The sequence below is a fragment of the Moschus berezovskii genome, chromosome 20, assembly GCF_049115385.1.
Source record: "Moschus berezovskii isolate FMDL1 chromosome 20, NW_MosBer_1.0, whole genome shotgun sequence".
Taxonomy (NCBI): domain Eukaryota; kingdom Metazoa; phylum Chordata; class Mammalia; order Artiodactyla; family Moschidae; genus Moschus; species Moschus berezovskii.
Window position 1 is genome coordinate 62,643,921 of NC_142479.1, and position 9,179 is coordinate 62,653,099.

The window sequence follows — 9,179 nt, forward strand, 5'->3', positions numbered from 1 at the left end:
GGTGGATTCTTAACCGCTGGACCACCAGGGAAGTCCCCAAAGAACTAGTTTTTGCTTTTGGTGATTTTTCTCTCCTGCATATTCATTTTCTATGTCATTTTCATTGATTTTTCCTATTTTCTTTGTCCTTCCATTTCGGATTTAATCTTCTCTTTTCTACATCTTAAGACAACAGCAAAGATCATTGATTTGGGGACTTCTTTTTTAAAATATAAACATTTAAAACTATATATATATCCTCTAATCACTGTTTTGGCTACGTCCCCCAAATGTTGATATATTGTGTTTTTTCCTCTCTGTGATTTAGTTTGGATAGTCACTATTGTATCCTCCAGGTCTTTGGTATTTTGTTTTATTTATCTGCTGTTAAGACTATGTGATTCATTCTTCTTCCTTTTTTAAAATTTCATTTTATTTATTTGGCTGCACTGGGTCTTAGCTGTGGCATGTGGGGTCTAGTTTCCTGACTAGGGATTGAATCTGGGCCCCCAGCATGGGGAGCACTGAGTCTTAGCCACTGTACCCCTAGGGAAGTCCCCATGGGATTCATTCTGAATTTCAAATATTGTATTTTTCAGCCTTAGAAGTTCCATTTGGTTTCTTTTAGATCATCTCATTCTCTGTATTATGTTCATGTTTTGTTTTGCATTTGTGAACGAATATGTAACGTCTCCTTTAAAATCCTCATCTGCTAATTCCACCGCCTCGCATCTGGGCCTGTCTCTGTTGACTGACTGTTCTCTGGTTTGGGTCACATTTCCCTGCTTCTACGTGTCTAGTGGTTTTTCATCCAGTGTTGGACATTGTAAGTGTTACGTTATTGAATCTCTGGATTTTATTGTCCCTTTTTTCAGAATGTTGAATTTCATTCCCATAGGAAGTCAACTTACTTGCAGAGAAGTTTGATCTTTTGGAGGCAATTTTAAAGCTTTGTTAGGCTGAGTCTAGATTAGCCTTTGATTCTGGTTTAGTGCTACTCCTGGTATGACTCTTACGGGATCTCCATGAAGCGCCTTGGATGCTTAATGAGGTCTGTTGGGAACCCACCTGTGTCTTGGTCTGGAGCTCTGGGAATGGTTCAGCTTCACAGCTCTCTGGGAGTTGTTCTTTGCTGAGTCTCATGGGGTTTCTGGTCCACGTGCACAGTTTAAAATTCATAATTAAGGGAACCCCTATGTAGATTTCCAGAGCTCGTTCTCTGCACAGTCACCTCCTTAGACACTCTGCTTTGCAAATGCCAAACATTTCAGCTGCTCCAAACTCCAGTCTCAACTCACATGACATCTGTGTTCTGTGCCTCAGTCCAGAAAGTACCTCCAGACAGAAAGCCAAGATAATTGTAGGGCTCACATCTGATGTTTCTCTTACCTTAGGGATCACAGACCTGGAATGCCTACTATCCAATGTCTAAAAATAGTTGCCTCATGTTTTTTCTTTCCAGTTTTCTAGCCATTTATGGCAGGAGAACAAATCCCAAACCAATTATCCCATGATAGTCAAAAGTAGAAGTTCTATGTTTTGTAATATATATATAGACATATTTTTATGCATAAAGGTTATATTCTTCCATGATCTGATTTTTCTTTTATTGACATGCTAGTGACATCTTTCTATGTCAGTATGTTTGATTGTACCTTCTTCATGGAGATGTAGTATTCTGCTGTGGAAATTTATCATTAGTTAACTACCTCTCTTTGGCATTGTTTGACACTGAATGTTCAAACTACTGCACAATTGCACTCATCTCACACGCTAGCAAAATAATGCTCAAAATTCTCCAAGCCACGCTTCAACTGTACACGAACCATGAACTTCCAGATGTTCAAGCTGGATTTGAAAAGGCAGAGGAACCAGAGATCAAATTGCCAACATCCGCTGGATCACCAAAAAAGCAAGAGAGTTCCAGAAAAACATCTACTTCTCCTTTATTGACTATGCCAAAGCCTTTGACTGTGTGGATCACAACAAACTGTGGAAAATTCTTCAAGAGATGAGAATACCAGAACACCTCACTTGCCTCCTGAGAAATCTGTGTGCAGGTCAAAAAGCAACAGTTAGAACTGGACATGGAACAACAGACTGGTTCCAAAATGGGAAAGGAGTAGGTAAGGCTATATATTGTCACCCTACTTATTTAATTTATATTCAGAGTACATCATGTGAAATGCCAGACTGGATGAAGCACAAGCTGGAATCAAGATTGCCAGGAGAAATATCAATACCTCAGATATGCAGATGACACCACCCTTATGGCAGAAAGGGAAGAAGAACTAAAGAGCCTCTTGATGAAAATGAAAGAGGAGAGTGAAAAAGCTGACTTAAAGCTCAACATTCAGAAAACAGATCATGGCATCCAGTCCCATCACTTCATGGCAAATAGATGGGGAAACAATGGAAACAGTGAGAGACCTTATTTTGGGGGCTCCAAAATCACTGCAGATGGTGACTGCAGCCATGACATTAAAAGACGCTTGCTCCTGGAAGAAAAACTATGACCAACCTAGACAGCATATTAAAAGGCAGAGACATCACTTTGCCAACAAAGTTCTGTCTAGTCAGGGTTATGGTTTTTCCAGTAGTCATGTATGGATATGAGAATTGGACTATAAAGAAAGCTGAGCGCTGGCTGAAGAATTGATCTTTTGAATTGTGGGGTTGGAGAAGACTGTTGAGAGTCCCTTGGACTGCAGGGAAATCCAACCAGTCCATCCTAAAGGAAATCAGTCCTGAATATTCATTGGAAGAATTGATGCTGGAGGTCCAATATTTTGGCCACCTGATGTGAAGAACTGACTCATTGGAAAAGACCCTGATGCTGGGAAGGATTGAAGGCAGGAGGATAAGGGGACAACAGAGGATGAGATGGTTGAATGGCATCACCAACTCGATGGAGTCTGAGCAAGCTCCAGGAGTTGGTGATGGACAGGGAAGCCTGACGTGCTGCAGTCCTGGGGTTGCAAAGAATTGGACACGACTGAACGACTTAATTGAACTGAACTACCTCTCTACTGATAGCTACTGAGGTGGCTTTAAGATTCTTACTAATTTACATAACACAGTGATGGGCTTTCTTATTTATGCATCTTTGTGAACTTGTCTGGAAATACTCACTTCCTCAAAGCTCTCGGCCAAACAACCTTGAGCTTTCTTCAAGGGTATTTGCATTGTAAGACTCTCCCTAATTTTCATGGGTAAATTTCTGTTTAAATCTGGAGACTCAGTCTGCAGGGGAGGTCTAAGAGGGAGAGTATAAGCATACATATAGCTGATTCGTTTCATTGTTCAGTCGTTCAGTGCAGTGGTGTGTGACTCTTTGCGACCCTATGGACTGCAACTGTCCTTCACCAACTCCTGGAATTTTCTCAAACTCATACCCATTGAGACGGTGATGCCATCCAACCATCTCATCCTCTGTCATCCCCTTCTCCTCCTGCCTTCAGTCTTTTCCAATCTCTTCATTGTACTAACAATATTGTAAATATTGTAACCCGGATTTAAAAAAAAAAAAGAATAAATACAAGGAAAAAATGTGGAGACTCTTCCAAATATCCAAATCATTCTGCCAACTAAGTTCAATCAGGCAAGTCTTGGGATTTCCCTGGCAGTTCAGTGGTTAAGATTCCGTGCTCCCAATGCAGTGGCCTTGGGTTCGATCACTGATCAGGGAATTAAGATCTCACATGCCTTGTTGCCAAAAAAAATACTTTATCAGACTTTGCCAAGACAACCACAGGCTTATCTGCTCTTTTCATTTACCATTTTAACCCAAGCATCTCCCTAGATTATTAAACATTCTTTGTAGGGATGACTGGGCCAGGATTCACACATTCTCCTCTTTGGAAAAGGTGGTTGATGCCACCGATTGTGGTTATAATCCACCCCATTGTGATGACGTGTGTTAGTGCTTCCCCATCACTCTGACTACCATGCTGGAGAGAGAGATTACCTAACGTGAAATCACTGGGCCAAACCTGAACCTAATGCATGGTGGCTAATGTGGGGGTCACGGATGGTGGGAGACCACCCCAACAGGCAAGAAGCAGCGAAGGCAGGAGTTAGGAGCAGTCTGAGCACTGGAATCCCAGCTCTGCCACAGCTGTGTGATCTTAGGGGAGTTCCTAGGCCTCTCTGAGCTTCAGTCTCCGTGGTAACATTGGAGTACCTACCTTGCAGTGCTGTGGGGACTGTTGCATTAACCTGTTTAAGTGCTATTATCCCCTTCAACACCCTCTCCTTCTGAGGTAAAACAGACTGAAAATTGAGGCTGCCTGCCCTGAGTCAGTAACATTTATTAAGCACCCACTGGATGCCAGATGCACAAGCAGGTCCTTGAACTTGGGTAATGCCTGTTGCAGGGGGGTGACTGACTCCATGCTGGGGAGGAAATGCCTGTGCAGGTATAACCTCCCTGGAAGGTGGACAGGGTCAGGGTCTTGCAGGGCACAGGAAGGCTGAGAACTTTCTGGGCAGAAGGAACTCCTTGTGCAAGAATGCCAGGATGGAGAGCTGATCATAGAGCAGCCCAGTAGCCCTCAGAGAATGGGGACTTGCAGGTCTCCACCCAGGGCTCTGACTCCAAATCCAGGCTCTACCCTCTGTCCTTTGTCAGGAAAGGAAAACTGTGTAGCTACAGAGTCCCTTTCCTTCCCTCCTTTTCTGTTTTCATAACCAACTCATTAAGGATGCCGGGCTGTCTGTACCGTCTGCTGCTTTTGGGGGCAGGTGGGTCCTCTCTCGTGGGTAACCAACTGTCCCAAAACTCGGCGTCTTAAAACAACCATATCCGAAGGTCCGGAAGCAGCCTCCTTGGGTGGTCCTGACTCAGGGTCTCCCACAAGGTTGTGGTCAAGCTGTGGTCTGGGACCATGGTTTCTGAAGACTCCATGGGGACTGCCAACAGCTCACGTGGCTGTTGGCAGGAGCCTGTGTTCCTGGCCGGGAGGAGGAGGTGATGGAGAGAGCCATGGTCTCACAACCTGCTCTCAGAAGTGCTATTGCTCTGCCTTCCTCTGCTGGCCACCAGACCTGCCCTGGTCCAGTCTGAGGGGGGTTGGGGCTTGAGGACCTGGAGGTGGGGCCATGGGGCCACCTTGGAGGCAGTCACGGCTGCTGTCGCGTGTCTGCCCATCTGTGAGTTTTGTTTTGTTTTGTTTTGGCCACACCACCCAGCTTGTGGGATCTCAGTTCCCCAGTGGAAGTGTGGAGTCCTAACCACTGGACCACAGGGCATTCCCTATGTGTTTATGTAAAAAGCTAACTAGCCAGCTTTATTCTTAAGATGCCTTAAGTCCACCTGAAACATGTTGAGGCTTTTCTGCTGGCATTCTTCCGAATCCTTTCTTGGGACATTCTATGGGCTCAGATGGCCTCAAGCCTGTCCAGCGTTGACAAAGAATTTCCTTGGATTCCTTCTCCAGATTTCTTTTTGCTGAAAATATTCATTGGTTGCAAATAATCCCTTTTTGTGATGCTCATGGATCTAGTCTGTCTTGATGATTCAGGCAATGGAATAATCCAAAGTGTCCCTGCAGCCTTGTCAGGCCCAAGGAGGGGTCAGCACTCACCAGCCCTTCCCCGGCCCAGAGTTCCCATTATCCCTGGGAGGCATGGACAAGACAGGCCTGGGCCAGGACTGCCACCTGGCAGGGGTCTCCTGAACTTTATAGGTGTCCACAGCTATGGGGGAATGAGCCAGCTGCCAAGGACAGCACTGGCTGATGTCAAAGCAGGGGGAGGGGCCCAGAGCCAAAGTGAGGAGCATGCAGGAGAAGGGGACTGGGGGACCCATGACATCAGACATCCAGGGGCAGGAGATAATTTGTCTGTTCTCTGCCCCACTAGGCCCCTGTGGAAATCAAACAAGCAGTCTGGCCCATTTTTAAAGATAAATTAAATGCATCAATATAAAAATCGTCAGGCAGCAACATGGAAGGGAGAGGGTGAGGAGGTGGTGGAGCCGTGTGATTTATGGGCTCTTTAATAAGCATTTCTGGGGCTGTTCTGGCAGCCTCGCACCAACCACAGGCTGCCTGGGGGCCCCTTCACTGAGGTTGTGAATACAGCCAACACTCAGTCTTGGCATCTACTGGCCAGGCCAAGAGGCGTGTGTCCTTCCAGCCGGTGTCTGGGAACATCAAATACAATGCCACCAGAGAAGAGATGAGGAGTAAGGGGTGGGTGCCCTTCCGTCCTGGGGAAGGTCTCACTGGCTACCCTGGGGCCAGGCCAGACTCTCCTGTGTGGTTACTCTTTGGGGCCTGAGCACAGCTCCTTCCTCCTCTTTCTTACTGTGGGCTTCCCTCACCCCCCATCCTTCCCCCTATCCCCCTCGCATACCACCAACACTAGCTACGACCACTCTGAAATACTGAAATGTTTGCCAGTCTGGTAGGTGAAAAATGACACCGCTTGGCTGTTTGAATGTGCATGTCTAATTTTTGGAGGGTTGAAGCGTCTTTTCATTTGTTTGGGGACTTCGTGGAATGTCTTTATCATAACTGTTGCCTATTTTCTATTGAAGTACTCCTGTTTCTCCTCGATGGTTAATAAAGACTCTCTGCTGTGTCAAGAATGTTATCGTTAATGTTTCTTCGCGTATGTTATACACAGTGGCCTGGCCTATTGCCACAGCTCTGGTGTGTAGCTGGGAGGAGGGTCAGCCTTGATCTGAAAGGTGGTCTGCAGATTTTTTGGATTTATATTCACTATTTTATTGTCAACAAATACTTAGAGAGGGCCTCCTGGGGGCCAGGCAGGATATAGCCGGAAACACAATGGAAGAAAGAACTCACATCCTAGTAGGGAGAAACAGACTCTTAAAACAAGGAAACTGCTTTGCGTTGGAGGCGGACGCTAGCTTTAGAGAAGCAAAGCTGGAACTGGGACGGAAAGCACAGGGACTGGGGCAGAGGTGAACATTTTAAGTAGGGGGTTAGAGGAGAGTCCTCTGAGAAGACAACATTTGAAAAAGATTAAAAGGAGGAGATGGAGGGGCAAAGGGAGATGGACAGTGTGAAGGTCCCAGGGGTGAATGCAGGTCTGGGTGAATTCCAGAAACTATAGGGAGAAACTATCCGAAGTCTGGGGTTATGAGATGCTGGTGAACTCAGCAGGGAGTTCAGATTATCAGGGCAGCGGGTTCTCTCAGGGCTGAGTGGACAGCTGAAAACAGAGTGACTTACGGGGTCTAAGGAGATTGAGGGAGATCACGCCCAGCGCTGGGTCCACAGGCCCTTGGGAGGACCTCCTGGTTTGCTCTGTTTTCCCTCCTCTCTGGGAATTGGGTTTCTGATCCATACCCAGGAAGCTCTTGGGAAGCAAAGGCCCAGGCCTGGTGACAGGAAGGGTAGGGAGATGGCGGTGATGGGTTTTACCCAGTCACATGTCCCTGCAGCTGGGGGGCGGGGGGCACTGTGCATAGGGGCGAGGTGCTGCCAGCCCTGCCACCCCTGTCAGTTCCCAGGAGGGAGTGGGGAACAGCACCTTTCACCAGCCCTCTCATTCAGCCCATTCTCCTTTCTGGAGGTGCTGTGGGCCAGGCCTGCCTCCTGGGGGTTGCCCTGCGGCCTCAATCTCGGTCATCTAGGGGCCGGTCACATGCGAGGGGCTGAGGCCTTCGATCCCTGCGGCCTTTGTGCAGAGCCCCGCCTCGGCCACCTGAGCTGGCCTGGGGCGGAAGCAGTAGCACCGTCCGTCCGTCCCGCCGAGCGATCCGGCCGGACGGGCAGGGAGGGGGCGGGGGTCCTCCAGGGGCCAGGCTCCCCAGGGAAGAGACAAGATTCTGCCCAGGAAGAGCCCCGATTCCCCCGAAGGCCCTTCAGAACCCGTGATAAGTTATCTCCCCAGAAGAGGGGCGGGGTCGCGGCCGCCCTTGATTCTATTAGTTATTCCCCGAAGCAGAGATGACTTAATGAAAATTCTCCTGAAGCCTTTTCTTTTAACCTTGCCGCTCTGCCGCGGGGCAGGGGGAGGGGAGGGAGAAGGGCGGAGGGAAGGGAGGAAAGGGAGGAGGGGAGAAGGGGGAAAGGGCAGGAGGGGCGGAGAGGGGAGGAGAGGGGAGGGGAGGGGAGGGGAGGGGAGGGGAGGCAGGGGAAGCCCGACGCGGGGGTGGGGAAAGGCCCGCCTGAAGTCGGGACGGCGGTGCTGGGACGCGATCGGCCACCGAGAGCCCTCGCCACTCCCAAGTGCGGCCTCCCCACGACCGCACGCCGGGCTGACAGGGACCCCTGCCACTGCGGCCTCGCGGGCCCAGGGCCTCCTTTGTCTAGGGATAAAGGGACCCTCTCGCAGCCAGATGTCGCCCACGGGCTCTGAGGGGGCCATCTCATAAATTCCGCGTCTCCCTTTTGTACTGAAGCGTTTAATCTCTTACAATCACGACAGCCCTGCGGCAATAGGGGCTTTCACCTCCCGGTCCTAGTTGAAGGGACCGGGGGATGCGTGGGTTGCGGGGCCTCGGAGACGGCGGGCGAGCACCGACCATCGATCAGAGCAGGGGACTCTGCACGATTGGGGAGAGACGGCGCACCTGTAGGTAACCCTGCTCGCGCTCCCCGGGACTAAAGCCGGGAGTGAGAACTGGTTAGCACGCGGCGCCAGAACCCCGCCGGAACCCAGGGCCTCACTGCGGGGAGCCCCCGAGCGGCGAGGGCGGGGCCGCGCGCATGGCGCAGCGCGCGTGCGCCCGCTGCAGCGCGCCTGCACTGGGCGCCGGGAAGCCGCCTCTGTGATTGGTCCGGGCGACTACGCTCTTGGCCAATGGGCGCGCGGCTCCCTGATCGCCCAGCAGTGGGGGTGATGGCAGTAGGGACCGGGTGGCGGGTCTGATCGGGTCCAGCTGTGTGGTTTCTGGGGTCTCTCTTTAACCTTCCTCTGCCGCCCTTCAGTAAGGGAAGTGAGCCCGCGATTCTTGTCGATCCCCCCGACCCTCGCGCAAATAGTGGACCTGTGCACAGAACCGAAGTCGGCTTGACGTGAAGCCCCCGCCCCACCCACTGCTGCCCGGGGGTTGCCCTGGGCCTTAGAAAGTTAGTAGACGAGACATTTCCAAAAACCACAGTGTCACCACAGATTACCCGTCGTCTTTTCTAGGTGCTGGAGATGAATACAAACTTTTTCTTCTCTGTGGCTTATAAATTGTTTAATCGGCCAGGCTCCTCTGTCTATGAGATTTCCCAGGC